Raw genomic sequence first — 18390 nt, forward strand, 5'->3', positions numbered from 1 at the left:
CTAGCGAGAAAAGTGTCTCAAGTTCAAATATATAAAACACACACAAGCACACAAACATTATATATTATGGAGAAATCAGTCATGAAGCTATTGCTAAGGTGACATTGCAATTTGTACTTCTGTAAAGAATCAGTAAACAGGATTATGAAAATGATTTATGATGTTGACCATACGAGGGATTGATCCAATTGCTCTGTAATCAGGCAAAATTTCTATTGAAGCTGATAGGAGTTTTGCCAGAGTCCCGAGTACAAGACTAGACCCAAAAATTAGTTTATTGAAAGCAATGTGTATGCAAACCCTCCAGAACCCTCCTTCTTTCATAGTTCCATAGCAATTGAAGCCAGAATGTGCCATTACATCAGCTCATTTGACTTCTTGTTTACCATAGGCCATTAAATTTCACTCAGATACCACTATATTAAGCCCAAAGATCCTCCTACAACTTTCAAGCATTGTTGACATATAAAATATTAGTGGACTCATTAGAGAGCTTCCAGACAGTGAAAGAGATCTGGTATTATTTGTACAGACAGAAGAGGAGAAGATGAGCTTGTGACCTTGTAAATGGATCACTTTAACGGCGTTAGCTGGAGACCTGATGAGTACCCACAGCTCTGTGGGAGCTGTAAGTGCCCAGCACTTGTGAAAATCAGGCCTTAAATGTTTCCACAACGATTAATAAGGATACTACTGTAATGTTTTTGTTCTCACTTAAGTTGTTCTTGATCTCTGCACAGAGATGAAGTTCACCCTCACTGCAAAGATCGGTCATTAAAATTGGTGGGAATCCTACGTAGAAAAGACATATAGGATTGGGCCCTGTAAAACGAAACACTGATTTACCGTTATGTTACTCCAGTTTCATAGTGGAGTAACTTCACTGATTGCAGCTGAGTGACACCAGCATAAAACTGGAGTAATACAGTGTTAAATTATGACAATTATATAGGACTTACGAAGATGAAATCCATTATATTTATTATATAACATAGCTACTATTGGATGGAAACTTAAACTGGATCTTATACAGTGTATCATTTTATCAGAATATACTCTTTCATCTTTGTTATATTTAATGAACATAGGAAGTAATTTCAATGCAATTTGGGTTTGGAGTACACGTTACTCTTATTCAAGTCCTTCAGGTAGCAAACTATCCTAACAAACTCCTCTTTTTTATTATTTAATGCCTAATTTAACAAGAAACTTTCTTTGTCAGATTATCCTGAGTAGTTTACATCTTTCAGTTAACACTTTACAGTCTAGCTTTTATTGTTGGTGACTTTGAGGCTGAGTACAGAGGCAAGTTCCTGATATATATATATATATATATTCCATTGAACCATTTTATGGATCCCCAGTGAAAGTTTTTCAGTTTTTTAGTCACATGGGGATTTCTATAGCTGGGCTTTTTACTATATTCAGCTTTTCTGCATTGTTGTTTAATAATGAAAGACCTGAAGAAATAACTCAAGTACACTTTTAGATGAAAAGATATGTTTACAAAGCACCTTTTGGAATGCAACATTTTTTGACAGCTCACCAAAAATGGAGTTAAAATGGATGCATCTGATCACACTGCACTTATTCCTAATGAAGTTTAATGTTGGGAAATTTGATTATTATTTTAAGATAGATTCCATAGTGGGAAAAAATAATCAGAATGGCCTGTGGTGCTAGTCAAATTTACTAAAAATATACACACCAATTGCATGGGAACTTTCCTGTAGACCACTCAGACAATAATACTTTTATTGTCAATGAAGCCTGAAATGTTAAGGATGGAACATGGAGCAAAAGGCATCTCAGTGTTAGGCTGCCCCAGGAATGTGTTGCCAAAGAGATGACAGAGTCATCTGATAAACAGGTGCTCCTGCTTGGAGTGAGCAAATAATACAAATGATAAATAAAACATTAAGAAAAATTTCCAAAAGACGCTACCATCTAACAGCTCTAATCTATTATCTGTCCAGTTACATGACTTTTTCACTGTGCTAACAAAATTATAGGACAGGGCAGCAAAGTAAGCAATTTGTCTGTGTCAAGAAGGAGCCAGACAAATTACTATATATTTGAAATGTACACCATGGTAGATCACATAATCCCATGTTACCTGATGCAATGCTCTTTTAAATTAGACTTGGCAATTGCCTATGGGATCTGCACTTTTTATTGAATAAAATTCTGTGGAGGTAGATTAACTTTCTTTGCTCACTGTTTAGAAAACAGGAAGTTCTCTGATAAATGCATTGAAAGGATGTCTAATTTCACTGTAGCTTCACTAGGTATCACCTCTTCTGAATTATGATATTTCATAAATTACTATAGCAATGGACTTCAATGAATCTTAACAGTCAGCCTTATGCCTCTCACAGCAATAGTACGTGAAGGGGAAAGGGCCATTTTTTGTTCTTCAAAAAGTCCTCCAATGTGACCAAAAGCTCTGGAAACTTTTCTGGAAAGCTTTTATTGCCATTTTGCCCCAAAACTCTCCAAGAATAGTGGTGCAGATAAAATGTGATCTTTCCAGGCCACTCTTGCTTTGGATTAGTAAGAGCAAACCCAACTTGATAAGGTTTTGCAAATTCATAAACCAAGTGACTATTATTTTTTAAAAAATAATCAAAAACCGAATGCAATGGAACTGCTAAGATGTATATTTACCTTAGGGTGTGATTTGAAGTCCATTGAAGCTACTGGAAAACCTTGTACTGTGTTCAGTGGGCTTTGGATGAGGCCTTTACCCAGTAACCACATAGTGTTATTGTGTTTTGGGGTTTGTTTTTTTTTGTATTTCTTTCTCCCAATTCCCATCCTGTTAGTCTAGAGTTTATCTTTGCATCTTTTTTATTGTGTCGTATCTGAACTTAGAATGGGAGCTTTTTGGGACAGGGACCATGTCTGTATGTGTAGCTGTGTGTCTGTTTACACACTTATGGGGATTTTAAATCTATTAAATATATAAATAAACACTAATAGGTAAAAAAGATATGGGGCAGAACTGAAAGCCAGTCTCCTTAGCCATGTCTCATAACAAAAGGTGCTTAACCCTCTCTATAAGTGCATTTGAATTTAAGATTAAAATCTTCTGTAGTACTTGCACCAGAGTTCAAGTATGGTGAATGAAAACATTTCACAAATAGAAATTGTACTATCAAAATCAAAATATCATATTACTCAGAACATGTGGCACTTAATGTCAGAAATTAAAAAAAGAGATTTAACAGTACACTGATCTGACTTCGAAAGGAAGGAAGTGGGAAAAAATTATAGAGATAGAAAATGAATGAAAGGGGAAGTTGATAGTAATTAATATAAATCAGAAGTTACCAATTGTAGAAAATGAATAAGGGAAGCAAAGGGTCAGAAGGCAAACAGAATTAAGAACAATAAGAAGGAGTTTTAAAAAAATTAAGGAACAAAAAAGAATCTTGACAAAAGTAATCATCTATTACTAAAGGAAATGGTAAAATTATCAATAATAATGCAGAAGTGTTCCATAAATATTTCTATTTGGGGGAAAAAACAGGTGACAGTCTCATCATCGGGTGATAAACATTTTATTCCACTTGTATCTCTGGAGGATAGTAAACAGAAGCTACATTTTTAAATCAGCAGGTCCAGATAACTTGCATCCAAGAGTTTTAAAAGAGCTGGCTATGGAGCTCACTGGGCCGTTAATGTTGATTTTCACTAAGTGTTGAAGCACTAGAGAAGTTCCAGAAGATTGCTAGACAGCTAATGTTGTGCCAATGTTTTAAAATGGAATGACCCAGGTAATTATAGACCCATGACCTCGATCCTGGGCAAGGTAACGGAATGGCCGATACAGATCGTGATCAATAAAAAATTAAAGAAGGGTAATGTAATTAATGCACATAAACATGGTTTATGTTAATGGAAACCATGGAAAATAGATCTTGTCAGAATAACTTGTTATCTTTCTTGAGGAGATTGCAAGTTTGGTTGATAAAGGTTATGGTATTGACATAATATACTTAGACTTCTGTAAAGCTTTTGTCTTGATACCATATGGAACTAGGGCAATATAAAATGAACATGGCACACATGAAATGCATTAAATACTGGCTAACTAATTGGTCTAAAAATGTAATGGTGAACGGGAAATCATCATCAAATGGGTATGTTTCCGGGGAGAAAAGAGAGGGTCCTGCAGGGATTGGTTCTTGGTCCCTAATTAAAATTTTATCAATGACCTGGAAGAAAAAAAATTGGGGGAGTGGCAAATAATGAGGGGGACAGGTCATCGATTCAGAGTGATCTGGATCCCTTCTTAACGTGGTGCAAGCACACAATATGAGTTTTAATACAGCTAAATGTAAATTTGGGAACAAAGAATGTAGGCCATACTTACAGGATGAAGGACTCTGTCCTAGAAAACAGTGACTGAAAAAGATTTGAGGGTCATGGTGGAAAATTGGCTGAACATGAGTTCTCAATGTGTTACTGTGGCCAAAAGAGCTTATTTGATCTTCAGATGCATAAATGGGGGAATCTTGAGTATGCATAGAGAGGTTATTTTACCTCTGTATGAGGCACTGATGCGACCACTTCTAAAATACTGTGTCCAGTTCTGATGCCCACAATTCAAGAAAAATGTTGATAAATTGGAGAGTGTTCAGAGAAGAGACACAAGAATTACTACACGACTAGAAAACATGCCTTTTTTGTCATACACTCAAGGAGCTCAATCTATTTATTTTAACAAAGAGAAGGTTAAGGTATGACTTGATTTCAATATAGAAGTATCAACGTGGGGAACAAATATTTAATAATGGGATCTTCAATCTATCAGAGAAAGGTATAACATAATCCAATGTCTGGAAGTTGAAGCTAAACAAATTCATACTGGAAATAAAGCATAAATTTTTGACAGTGAGGGTTTTTAACAATTGGAACAATGTACCAAGAGTTGTATAGGATTCTCCATCACAGACAATTTTTAAATCAAGACTGGATTTTTTTTCTAAAAGATACACTTTAGGAATTGTTTAGGGGGAGTTATTTGGTCTATGTTATACCAGAGTCAAACTAGATGATCATCCTGATCCCTTCTGGCCTAGTAATCTATAAATCTGGAAGAAAGTTTCCTTGCCAGAGGCACTAGATACACCTAGGAATGATATTATGTTGTGATATAATAGGTAAGCAAATAAGTGTATATAAGTGTGATTTGTTGGTAGGGATTTTATTGGTGACACTTTTTTCTAAAATTAGCTTTTATGGATTGTATAAAGTACTAAATAGGATGTATTTCAATAATAATTTGATGACTTTCCCCATTTGCCTTTATTGATATCTGAAATTTCATTGCAAAGTTATTTTCCTGAGATTTCCCTCAACTGTATTTCTACTTGCATACCTCTCATGATTTTTAAGGATGAATTTTTAACATGAATTCGACTGCGTAATTTCTATTAATGGTAATAGCTAACTTCTCTGATACCATACTGAAACTGTATTGTATTCCACTTCATCCTGATCAAGTTACAACAACTGTGGATTGTGATAAACTAGTGACATTCACTTTTTGCTGTACATATAGTCATAATAGTGCATAAGTAGAGAGGTGCCAAACCTTGTTCAGTGGACTTTGTTACCTCCAAAGAGGGGGTGTTCAAAGGTCAGCTTGGATATTGCTATCTCTCTGCTAGTTCTAATTATTCCTTTTCCCTAACACTGACAATGCTCCATGACAAAGTTCTTCCTCTTCCACGGTGGGTCCAACGCTTTCTTCTAGCATTAGGTCAGGGAACTGCTTCACCCTTTAGTGTTTTTCTACCCTCTAGTGGTGGATGAGGGTAATACAGCCTTTCTAAGATGGCTATTCCCTGCTGGCTCCCTGTCCTGTCTCTGGTTCTCACAGGCCCTTGCCTCTTCGCTGCGGCTCTTGCCTCTCCAGTGAATGGCTGGTAGGGGGGCCTGGTTCTACCCCTCGACTCTGGGGCCCAACCCAGGGACCGTACAAGTATCAGCCTCATGCTGTGGCTTTAGGAAAGCTGCTAGGTTCCCTGGGTTACTTCCCTGTGCCCCTTGGCTTAATGTCCATACCCTGACCGGACAAGGGTCCTTACTGGCCTTCTTGCCATGGGAGGCTCTTGGCTGTTGACAGCCCCACTGGGCATGGTAGTGCCGAGCCAAATGTCCAGTTCGATTTTTCCCTTCTGGCAAGGTCTCTTCCCTTAGGCCTGTGGAAGGTCCTTTGCCCTCTTCAGGCAGGGTTTTTCCTCCCCCAGTCTTTGTACCTGCAGGGCTCTCTTCTGCCAGCGTTCTGCTTTTTCTCCTAAACCCTCCTGGTTCTTGACAGCATCTTTCCTGCTCACATCATCTGGTAGCTCGCCTCACTCTCACAGCTCCAGCCACACCCTGGAGGGGAGGCTTTTAACAAGTCCTAGGCAGGACCTTGATTGGCTCCAAGTGTGTTAATTAACTTGGAGTAACCCATGTTCAGCTACTGGGGGAAAAGGGGCTTGGTGAGTCTGGGGCTGATATATTTGCCTTCTAGCACGCTCCCCACACCTATTCCTCTAGGCACACCCCATCCAAGACCAACCCGGCCGCCCTCTCCTCTGTGGGTCCCACCCCAGGACATGATGTCCCTGCCTCGCCCCACTCTCCCTGCTCTGTGCACCCATGCTCCCCAAGCACCCGTGAGTTCCTGCAGCCTCCTGTTTTTTTCAGGTTTTTTTTGTTTTTGTTGTAAACCCGCTCACTGCACCCCCTGGTGCCTTTGTAACTGCCACCCAGTGCAGCCGGAGTAACTGGCACCCTCCCCACCCCAAACAAGGCCTTTGTGACCCTTCCTTATCGGCACCCTCCTCCCCTGACTGCAACCTACTGGGGAGGAGAGGTCAGATATCCCACCCCTCTCCCTCCCTCCCTACCCCTCCTGTTTTCCCTGGTGCTTGCCCCTAAGACCACTCCCTGTAAGTACCCTCCTCCCCTACTTGCGTTCTAGTGGGGAGGAATGGTCAGCCTTCCCCACCCCTTTGCCCACCCCCTTCAATGCTTGCTCCTATCCTCTCTCTCAAATGGATGGGGAGACGGGGAGGGGGACTACTCCGCCGGTCGACCCTGTCCTCTGCCCTAAGACTGTTCCCCCACCCATTCCTGCAGCTACCACTATGACTGCCACCGCTGCCAGATCTAAAGCCACCCCCACTCAAGCAGGTCCTGAGAGAGGGTGCTCCCCGCCTCTCCCTCAGTCCTAGCCCTCCAGAGCTTTTCATCAGACCCCGGCCCCGCAAGTCCCCCTGGCCATCCTCTGCTAGACTTGCAGCGGGTCTGTTTCCAAACCATGCCCAGGGACAATCTGTACACACTCGTGCTCTGCACCCTTCATTTTCTCACCCTCTTGTCCCACCCAGACACCAAATGGCGGGACCTGATACCACCTGTGGAGGGTGAGGACTCCTGGTGGGCCAGCCTCTATTCCACCTTGACCCCATGGCCCACCGGGGATATCAGCTGGCGGCTCCTCCATGGAGCCATGGGCATGGGCATGTACTTGGTGCGGTTCACCCCTCATCCCGACACCTGCCCCTTTTGCGGCGTGAGGGAGACCCTGGCGCACGTCTACCTCAAGTGTGCCAGGCTGCAGCCCCTGTTCCGGCTCCTCCAGAACCTCCTGTTGAGGTTCTGGCTGCACTTTTCCCTGCATCCGTTTCTATATGGATACCCCATTCGTGGCCCCACAAAGTCGCAAGACCTCCTCGTCAAGACCCTCCTAACCCTGGCCAAAGTGGCCATCTACAAGATCAGGGAGAGGAGGTTGGCTGAGGTGGTGCTCTGTGACTGTGGGGCCTATTTCCATTCCTCCATCTGCTCACGCATCCGTGCAGAGTTCCTCTGGGCAGCATCTGCTGGCTCCCTAGACGCCTTCAAGGAGCAGTGGACACTGCCCGGGGTTTTCTGCTTGGTGTCCCCTTCTGGTTCCTTTTGTTTGACCCTTTGACCCCCAAGCCTGTTTTATTTATTCCTGTTTTATTCATTCATTTCCCCACGCAATTAGTTGAATCCCAAGCCCAGTGATTCCTCCCTTCGGCTGGGGGAGAGGCCTTTCGCAGTGGGCAGGCTCGTGCCCGTCCACCTCTTGGAATTCAAATAGTAGCACTTGCCGGTATCCATCTGGTCTGACCCTGTCACAGCCCCTAATGAAATATGAAAGAAAATGTTCAAAGCCCAATGACGTTAATGGGAGGGTTTTTGTTAACTAAGGTGGCTTATATATTAAAGCACATAAAAAATCAGAACATGTTCCTCTGTTTTAGAAACTTTCACGCTTTAAAGGTCTTTCAGCCCACATATGCACTATCCTTACACATCCTTCTAGGCCACTTTGGTGTCAAACCGTTGAGTGCAGTGATGGGTTTCACCTCAGGAGACATTTGAATATTGGCTATATATTTAGGTTCATATTGATTGATAGGTTCTTTAAGCAAGCGATAGCTCATAGATCACCAAAGAAAAATATCAGGAAAGGCCCAAATGGGTGGGGAAGAAATGGAATTATCCGGTGTAAAAGTGCTAAGCATTATAGAAAGTATATAAATGGATTGAAACTTTTGCATGCTGATCTGCCCATTCTCTCTCTTTTTTTCCTCCCTTGGGTTTCTAAACCACTTCAGTTTGTCTCCTATTAAGATCAAGGAATATTCACTGACATCTCATTAACAAATGTATCCCTGAACATGCAGTTTCTTGCTATTTTCCATTTAAATGAAGTGCACATACATAAACTACTAATTTTAATGCTTGATTATGGATATTAGAATGGTGCGATTCATTCTGCTTAATGCCTTTCAAGCTAGATAATTCTCAACCTTAACCTTGTATTTCCTGTCTTTTTAATGCTAGTTATTAATTTTTTTCACTGTTATATGGCTTCATTCTTGTACATCGTGTTCCTTGTACAGCTAGGTCCATCTTTTTTATTCATCTATTTTTCAATTTCTATTTCACCTATCACCTACCCAGGGCTCTTAGCTCCTCCCAAAATTAAAATAAACTCTAATATTTTGCCGTGCACTACTTGTTTCTTCACTTTTCCAGTTAATGATTTTCCTTCAAAAAACTAATGGCACTCTGCCATTAAATAAGACCCCGACTCAGTCATCCCATAATTTCATCTTCCATCTATAAACTCCTATCCCTCCCAAATGCTTATGAAAAAAGTTGGTCAACAGCTTCAGGCTTTGGCTGACCATAGCGAGAAGTAAATCTGGAGTTGGGGAACCACTTATGGAGAACATCCTTCAAACAGGATAGTAAGCAAGATTCAGTAACTATCTGCATTTACATGAGTTGAACCATATAAAAACTTTTGAACATCTGTTTTCCTTGCCAATGCTAGATTGGGATATCCCAATGACATTTGGCCTTTAACAACTATAATATACTGTAATAAAGAGCCTCTAATTGTGTTATAACATTGCACATTTGCATCTTGTCATTGCTTTTGTCAAAACTGAGCACCTTGATGTCTTGATGCAGAATTCATGACGTGATAATACAAGAACCTCATCTCCACTATCCTTTTTCTTTGGATACTGGGAGAAAGGAGCATTTCTTCTATTTCCCTCATGTCCCTCATGTCCCCCAGAAGCATGTCCCCCAGAAGTTTTTCCTCATTGAGCCCCACTTCTTCTTGATGCAGAAGTAAGAGTTGTCAATGTTAAATATGAGGCTCTGCCGCAGCTACTTTTCCCTTAATCCTTATCTTTCATCCCCATCCGACAGCTCACATGCTCCTGATACATTTAGTTAGTGCTTCCCATGCAGTCTGATATGTCAGACTGCACGGGAGAGAACTCTGATGATAGTCAATTTACCCATGCTACCTGAGTCTCAGAGAAGTGTCAATCAGATTGCTATCCCAAAAGAGTTTCTTTTACAGACATAGAATGCTGCCTTTGTTGCCACAGACTGTGCATCACAGTAGTCCACCACACTTTACAGCATGGACTGGTATACCTACACTTTGGCACTGTAAATTTCAATCTTCCCTCATTACATTGTTTCATATCGGTACAATGTACAGAAGAAAGAAGTACCTTGACTGTTTTCCTAAATTCCTACCTTTTGAGTATTTATCAATAAGGAGCTATTCAGAGAGAATTTGTGAATTTGTTGTAATCCAAATAGTTCCATTCCAACTCATCTTTAACTGACTGCACTCTAGCTGTGCTGATATGGTGTGATTTGCAGCAATGGCCAGCGGCTGCCATGGCTTGATAAATACTGAAATACTTAAAAAGAGATTATAGGTACACACAGAACCAAGAACGAGAGTGCATGTTCAATGTCTGAAAACTAGTAGCACTTCAGATGGAGTAGCTTATAACAGGTGGCAGTACTTTCTTGTAATCTGTTTTGAAGATGAACATTTTTACAAGAGTAGTTATATTTATTAAACACAAACTCAACTCTGTTCAACATATGGCCCTCTGCACTTTAGTAGAAATAGAGGCCTACTCTGAGTGTTTATTCTCATTTCCCAGTCATACTTACTCTGTGGTCAAAGTGTTCTCAGATCTTAATCATAAACCTGCTAAAGTGATGGTTGCAAACTCAAAATTAAGTAACCCTAAATGTTTGAGGGTTTGTTTTTGTTCATACTCCGTTCTTCTCCCTCTTATCAATTTCTGTTAGAAAACACAAGCAAAAGAAAAAGAATGACATGGTGCAGTAGTTACAAAGAAACAGAAGTTTGGTGTTCACAGTATAGTCTCCACTTGTTAGCTATTATGGACATTCTGATTTTATTTTTAACTGGGTCACCAACTTTACACCTCAATTTGTCCCCTTGTCCTTTCCTTCAAGGCTCTGCATTACTACCTATTTCTTGTCCATTTTCATTTCGCTGCTCAGTGCTTTGTTCCAACCCAGCTGTATGACCAGCTGTTCCAAGGGGTGTGGAAGCTTTCTGTATATGTGGAAGGGTGCAGGCATAGAAGGGGAAATGAGGGGAAGTACTGAGACTTAGCTCAGGTAAGGAGGGAGCAACCGGCTCCAGTTGCTCAGCCCAATCCTCAGTGATGCAGCAGATGGTCTCCTGAATCCTGCTGAATCTCGCCTTTGCCCCTCCCCTGCACATGTGTGAATTTGGGTGGATGGAGCCCACTTAATATTTCCATTTCATAGGCACTTGGCTGTCTGCTACCCTCTTTTCACCGCCCCTAAGGTTCTACATATACATATCTTCCTCCCACTCTCGGCTCCAAGCTTTCTTCTGTGGGTCTGAGGGTCTGTATCTCTGGAAGACAAATCCTGAGCCAGACATATCTCCATCCATACCTCCTAGTTCCTTATTAAAATACATGCCTTCCAAAAGGAGATACTCTATCTTTCCCACAATCTCCTGGAGAACAATAAATAGACAGAAGAACAAAACCAGTTAATCAAACATAAATAGAAACAATATCCACAAAAGAAAAATCCAAACACAAATCCTAGAACTAACAAGTCTCAGCTAACTTCAGCCATCAGTCACAGCTGTTTCTCTTACCACCTCTTTTGACTGCATATTGTCTGTTTTGAGTCCAGCTCTTCAAGGAAGAGTTGTTATCAACATATGCGTCTTTCAGTCACCTCACATATGGAAGTCATTATCAGAAGTTGTATGCTCAGTAGTGTTTACTAGATGAAGCTCAAACAAGGATATGCAGACCCCTGAACCCATGTGGAACCCTGCTGACATCAATGGGATGCTTTACGGGCAAAAGAGTCCACCTGTGTGCTTTTTGCTTCATGGTTAGGGCCTAAATTTGTAAGGTCCCTGGATCAGTCAGATTACTGTCATACTTATCTATAAGGACATGTACCTTAGTGGTGCTATGTAAATAAAAAATATCAATAAGTCCATTGAAGCCTGTTAAACTATGTTTCTCAAATACAGGACTACAGCCAGCCTACTTCACATTGTTCTGATACTGTAGCTTCAAGAATGTGAGTCATCCCAGTGATTTTAATGGAATTACTAACGTGCTTATAATTAAGAATGCAATTAAGTACCTTCCTGGATTGGACCTAGATTTGGGGGAAATTTTCAGCATACTAATATACAGGCATATGGATTTTCGCTATAATAAAGAAGGAGTCCATATATCAAACTGGATGGCTAAATTGCTCATGCAGTATTTGAAATTGTAAGCCTAAGGGCTTGGCTAGTAGTCATTCAGATTTATGGAAGAATTATGGCGTTTATGATAAAGGCATGAAATTGGCCAGAGTCTTAGGGCATGATCTAATCAAGATTTTCATCTATAGGGCCATTGCCAACTCATGGCATGTTGGCTGTGATAGCCATTTTAAATTCTGCAAGTATTTTTTTTTTTTGCTAATATTTTTCTGATATTGATTGTTTATGGTATTAAACCAGCTCAGTGTGTTTTTGTACATTTATATTCTTATTGTATTACTAGAAACAAAGCAGTACATTGTGATGGCTTGAAATTATACAAAAATATTAAGAATTAACGTTCTCTGTAGAGTGTCCCTAGGGAGCATTTACTAAACGACTAATTATATAGAAAAACATTAAGTTTACAAGTTTCTGTTCACAAACAGAAAGTTATGTTTCAGAATGATCTATGCATACCAGGATATTGCTGTGTCTCAAAGATTGAATAGGCAGTTTACGTAAACATGCAGCCTAAGACAAATTAAGAAACAAGAAAGTCTTTCACAGTCTTCAATGTATTAAAATATTGTATTCCACAGCATTTTTCAAGGAGAGCTGCAATTTCATCTTGGAGATCTCCCTTGCTGGAGGTCTGCCGAACAGAGAGAGCTTATTTCACTTCATATTTGAGTTTATTTCACTGTTAATGACTTTGTCTTGCAATCTTTTTGTTATCAATGTTGTGTGCTGCTGCTGGCCAGTCTTCTCAACCTCCCTAACAGAGAAAATCACTGCAGGGTCTGCAGTGTTGATTGTGCAGTTTAATTAAGTCTACATCCTCTTTTGAGAAGGGGTTGCCCAACTCTTCTTTGACCTCAGCAAGTGCCTTGACACGTCATGCAAAAGAAGCCTGGACACTTTTCTCCTGCTCATGGTGCTTTGTGCCACATCCTCTTCAAGTGGTTCCTTTCACTGCTGTGGCTTCAAATTCTCCTACCAACCTAGCCATCTCTGGTCCTCTTATCATCCAGTGCTGAAGGGCCTCTGGAATTTCTCTTAGACTGTAGCTCCACCATCCCCTTTGATTATGGAATATTTTGCTCAGGAGCCTGGTCAAGTGCAATTGTACAGAAAACATCCTGTGTCTTGTGAACCGTGAAGTTCCTCTTTAGCAACTCGAGCTATGTCCAGATGCACTGTGTGAAGGCTTACCATATCTCATAAGTGAACAGGTACCAACAAGCAAAGTTAGTATAATCTAATGCAAAGAACCAGGTAACAACTTTCCAAGGCATTCAGTGTGGGGAGCAAAGTTTGCCTGGCGGATTGACAATTCAATTCAACAAGCTGCAGATAAAGTATGGTATGCTGAAAGTGGAACACTGAGTTTTTTAGTTTTCACTTGTCACACCATTTATCATCCCCATGGGGGCCTCCTCTTCCCTGAGATCTTGGGCATACTGTACATATGCATTTTGGAGCAAGATGTACAGACTGTTGGCATTTACTTGGTGTGCATGCCTAGTATTTGAGGCATGAGACTCTTTCAAGAAGGAGTTAGCAGTCCCTGGGGAGGCCACTTGGCCTGAACAAGGGCTTCCACTAAATTTTAGTCAATCAGCTTTAGATTGCCATTTCCACATGAAGGCAACCCAGCATAATCACAAATTTGTCCTTTCCATACAGTGGACCTGGTCTGCTGGGTCTCTGTTTGGTTATAGTGAAAAGGGACTGATCCACAGCGATTATTGGCATTTGGCATGGATTAGGTGGTGTGCAGCATTCATTGTCACAGCTGTGGTGTGATGAATCAGTGCCACAGACTGGAGTCATCTGGAAAGAGGGGAAGAAGTGCAGTGATGGCTGGCGTGAAATCAGACACTGGCTGTTTGCTGCCATGGCAAGCTCCCCAGGAAATGTCCTGATTTCCATTGAAAGTATACAGGCTTGCTGCTTGCGTTACTTGTTCAAGTCACCTGCATTCCTATTGCAGGGCTTGGGTAATCAGTTGGCTGTCAGTCATGATTTTAACATTTATGGCAGATATGGGAGCATTGGTTTTCTTCAAGATCAATGGGGGCAAAATTGTATAAGATTTAGGAAGTAATGATATAGTCTTCTTCACTGGTGCTGCAGTCTCACAGTCCAGGATGGGAATTCCATGCACAACTCCCTCCGCTTGAGTTCTGGGATGCTGAGAAAGGTGATATACCAGTTCTGTGAAAGGTGACTGTTGCTGTGGTGGTGTTGGATTTGTGGTTTATGTTGCCTATGGCCACAGTAGTGAATAGACCACCGTGAAGCTTTAGAGGACAGACTACATACTCATCCCTGAAGTGTTGGCATGCACTGTTTGCCATGCTGATAAAGATGGCCAACACTTTGTTATAGGAAATGGATAATCTAAATGTAAAGACTAACAATCTTGAGGGTTCATTAAAGACCCACACTACTGAATGAGTAAGAACTAGAACTTTAATAACACAGAGAAGAGTGATTCCCAGGTGTGCAGCTGGGAGCAGCCAGGTTAGATGTGATGTAGGGCACATCTCCCAATTCACACAACACTGTCTCATGCTAGGGAGTGTCTTTAAATCACAATCTTCTACAAGCATATCTCTACATCTACTAGCTCACTTTTTCTTGTCTGTGTATGCAGTGTGAAACCGACATAGATGGTAATGGAGTTTCTCGGGCTTTGTTGTGGTACAAACTCTGTTCCTTTGCCACAATAGATGTTGCTGTTGTATCGCAAAAGTTGTGTCAAAGAAAGGGTAGCTAGATGAAAGGAAACTTGTTCTGCTCGAGTTTTAATGTTTGGACCATCCAATATCATAGATATCAGTGCCAATAGTGACTCAGGCACAGATTTTGCTTCGCATTCTGGGTCAAATGCTTCAGTGAACTGTGTTTTCATTTGAAACACATCCCTTCAAATAATTGTTGCTCTTTAGGACCACTGAAATGCTTCGTTACAGTCTTCCTCACATGCTTTTCAGAGGGCTTGTCTAAAATCCTGTTTGAAGGTAAGGAGCACATCACATCTTTTTTTGTGTGCTTAGAGATCTGGAATGTGGAAAAGGATAAAGTAGTTTAGTTTACTGCTGTGAATACACCCAGCCAGTGTCACTCCTTGCTGTTCCAGTCTACTGGAGTTATGAGATTTTGCTATTTGTTTGTTACTGAAACATATTGTAATTCTGAGGAATGCTCCTCAGGGACAACGAAGGACTGACCATGGGTGTGAAAGAGCAATCACTGGCTTAAACAGCCATTCACCAGCAGAGGAGTTGTAAACAAAGCATTTAAAAAATCACCTGAAGGACAGGTTGCAGAGCATGTATGCCATGGAACTCCGTGACCCCAAGGACTTTTCCAGTAAAAAGGGTTAGGATATAAAAAGGGAGAAAACAGTTGTTGGACACCTCTCTCCTCCCCCATCTCTAAAAACAGGATTGCTTGAAAGACTTTGAAGTGGGGAGACTGGTACCAGGCTGGAAAGGGAATCCAGACTACTAAAAACTGTGACTGCCTGCATCAGTCAGAGGGGTGAGAAAATTGCTTGCTTCAAATTTTAATTAGCTTGGTGAAATTTAGGATTTTGAATGCTTGTTTATCTTTTATTTTGTTGTAACTAATTCTGATCTTTGATGCCTGTATCATTTATAATCACTTAAAATCTATCTTTCTATATTTAATAAACTTGTTTAAATATTTTATATAAACCAGTGAGCTTTGACTGACATGTTTGGGGAATCTCTGCTTGGGTTACCAAGGGCTGGGGCATATATATTTTTTTTGATAAATGATGGACTTGAGCTTTCACTGTCCAAAGGGGTCTTGAGCATTGTAAGACACACATTTCTGGGGCACAGGGCTGGGACTGAGGGATATGCGGATGTTACCCTATATCTGTTCATGAACTGGCTGTGAGACCATTCATGTAACTTTGGGTGTACCTTTACATACTGATGGCTGTGTGAGAACAAAGTCTGGAGAGGCTGCTTTTCACTATCAGAGCAGTGTGAGCAACACTCAGGTCTGGAGAATTAAGGGGACATTCCTGTTCAAAAGTCTAGCTTATACCCTGGGGGATGTCACATACTGGTCTTTCAGTTAAAGTGCACACTCGTGGACCTGACTATCAGTGCAGAAGGTAGATGTTTTCTGAAGGTTTTCTGATAGTAGGTGGATTTTGCAAGTAAAGTGTGGTTCTTTTTTGAAGATCCTTTGTGTTGGTCACATAAATGAGCATTTCCACTATAGTTACTCAAGGTGATCCACAACTTTCTCAGTTCTTCCCCCCACCCCTCACAGCCCTTTTTAGTTTGGTCCTGTTCAATTTGATGTAGAAGAATTTGTGTCAATGTCCATTGTTCTTGATCAAAGTCTTTTAAATACCCCCATATAATCTAATCTACAAATGTCTATGGGTATTCAAAGTGCATTTGGCTTATGGAAACGTCTGATATTTTCTGCTAGAGTTTGATAGACAGATCCAACATGCTTTTTTTGATTCTTCTGAATTAATTAACTCTGCACACACAAAGCACACACTTGCCCCAGTCAGTAGAGGAATGGGATGTCTGTTGATGGACCTGGCTCTTAAACAAGCTTCTATCTTGACATGCTTGAGACACTAGTAATAGCCAAGGTTGCTACTGTGTACAGTGTACAGTTAATATTACCCAAACGCCAAAGCAGGATCTGAAAGAAAAAAAGAGAAACATGATTAAATATTGCTCAGACCATACCGACAATCAAAATTAGAACAAAATATGTCCTTTCCCCAATTTGAAGGTCACATTGAAGCAAAACCAAGATTACGTCCCTTATATGTCCAGCTGTAAAACATTACTTGCTGATTTTGACAAAGTTGTTAAAATGGCTGTCATAGTCAACACGACATGAGTTGGCAATGACTCCATATCTGAAAATCTTTATTAGATCCTACCTCAAGGCTGTGACAAATTTCATTCTTCTATCATAAAACCCACGATTCCATCATTTTTCGCACAAATCTGATCAGCTATAGACAAACCCTTAGTGCTTGTTTGTGAATTCAAGTGCCTGAATTAACACAACCAACTCCACCAGTTTAGAAAATTTGCCTGTTTATTCTCTAAATAAAAAAAATTCTAGCCTTTTTAAATAGGTTTTTTTTCCCAAGGCCTTGTCTGCCTTCTCAAGAAACCAGACATTGTTTTCTTTATTACCATAAAAACTTCTTATCTATATACCCCTAGCATTTTTTCTTGTAGTTAAACACATTTTACAGCTTCATATTAATTTTTTTTATACTTAGCCTATTACAAATTTCAAAGCACCTGTGATTTTTTGGCTTTGAAACACAGGATCCTTATTTCTTCAAATTGAAATATATTTGAGCTGCGTAAGCTCACTCCAAGAATGTTTGATCTTCTGAAACTAAGACCTTTGATCAAATATAAGTTTTAATGTTGTTTGGGTTTTGATTTCAAAATGTAGGAAAATGAAGTTCAACCATATATGACAGCTTCAACCACAACTTTACCCACTCGCAGCTTCAAATAATGTATTACAGTATATTTAAGAATTAGATTGTTATCCTGTAAAGGCAAAGAAAAAAAGGGACTGAACAGAGGGCAACCTATGCTGTGATCTTAAGATCATTTCTATAGTAAAATGACTTCAGGCACTGAAGAAAAATTCAATGTGGATGAAAAATGGAGCAACAGTGGTTTCTGTGAAGCATTTTGTTGGGATTTTAAGGTCATTTCTATAATGAAAAATGACTTTGGAGCTGACACAGTGACACCAGAGTATTTACCTCCTGTATCTAAGGATTTTCACTCTGAATCCCAGCACTCTGTAATGGGGGATCTAAATTACAAGTCTGATAAGGCCAGTTCCCCAGTCCCAATTTTGCCATGCATGAGGATAATTTTTACTAGGCCTGGGGATTGAATGCTGTTCCCAGTGAGGCAGGTGAAAATGGATCCAGAGCCTCAGCAACCATTAGGTCACTGACGTAGGTTATACAATTTACTGATTTTTTTTTTTAAACTTAGCAGGTTCAAAAACTGTAACTACTTTGAAGTTTGAAAAGACTGACTTCTCACAGCCCTGAATGTGGAATCTTAAAATGGCTAACAGGTAATTACTTTCCCAGGCTACAAAAGCATAATGGCAATGTGAATTGATTCCCAACTATATTTAACACATTAAGGTATAATCACTTTCTCCTTTACAAATTCTGTCCAGTT

Source organism: Emydura macquarii, unplaced genomic scaffold (assembly GCF_026122565.2).
Source record: "Emydura macquarii macquarii isolate MOO-44397 ecotype Brisbane River unplaced genomic scaffold, CSIRO-AGI_Emac_v2 contig_2636, whole genome shotgun sequence".
Classification (NCBI taxonomy): domain Eukaryota; kingdom Metazoa; phylum Chordata; order Testudines; family Chelidae; genus Emydura; species Emydura macquarii.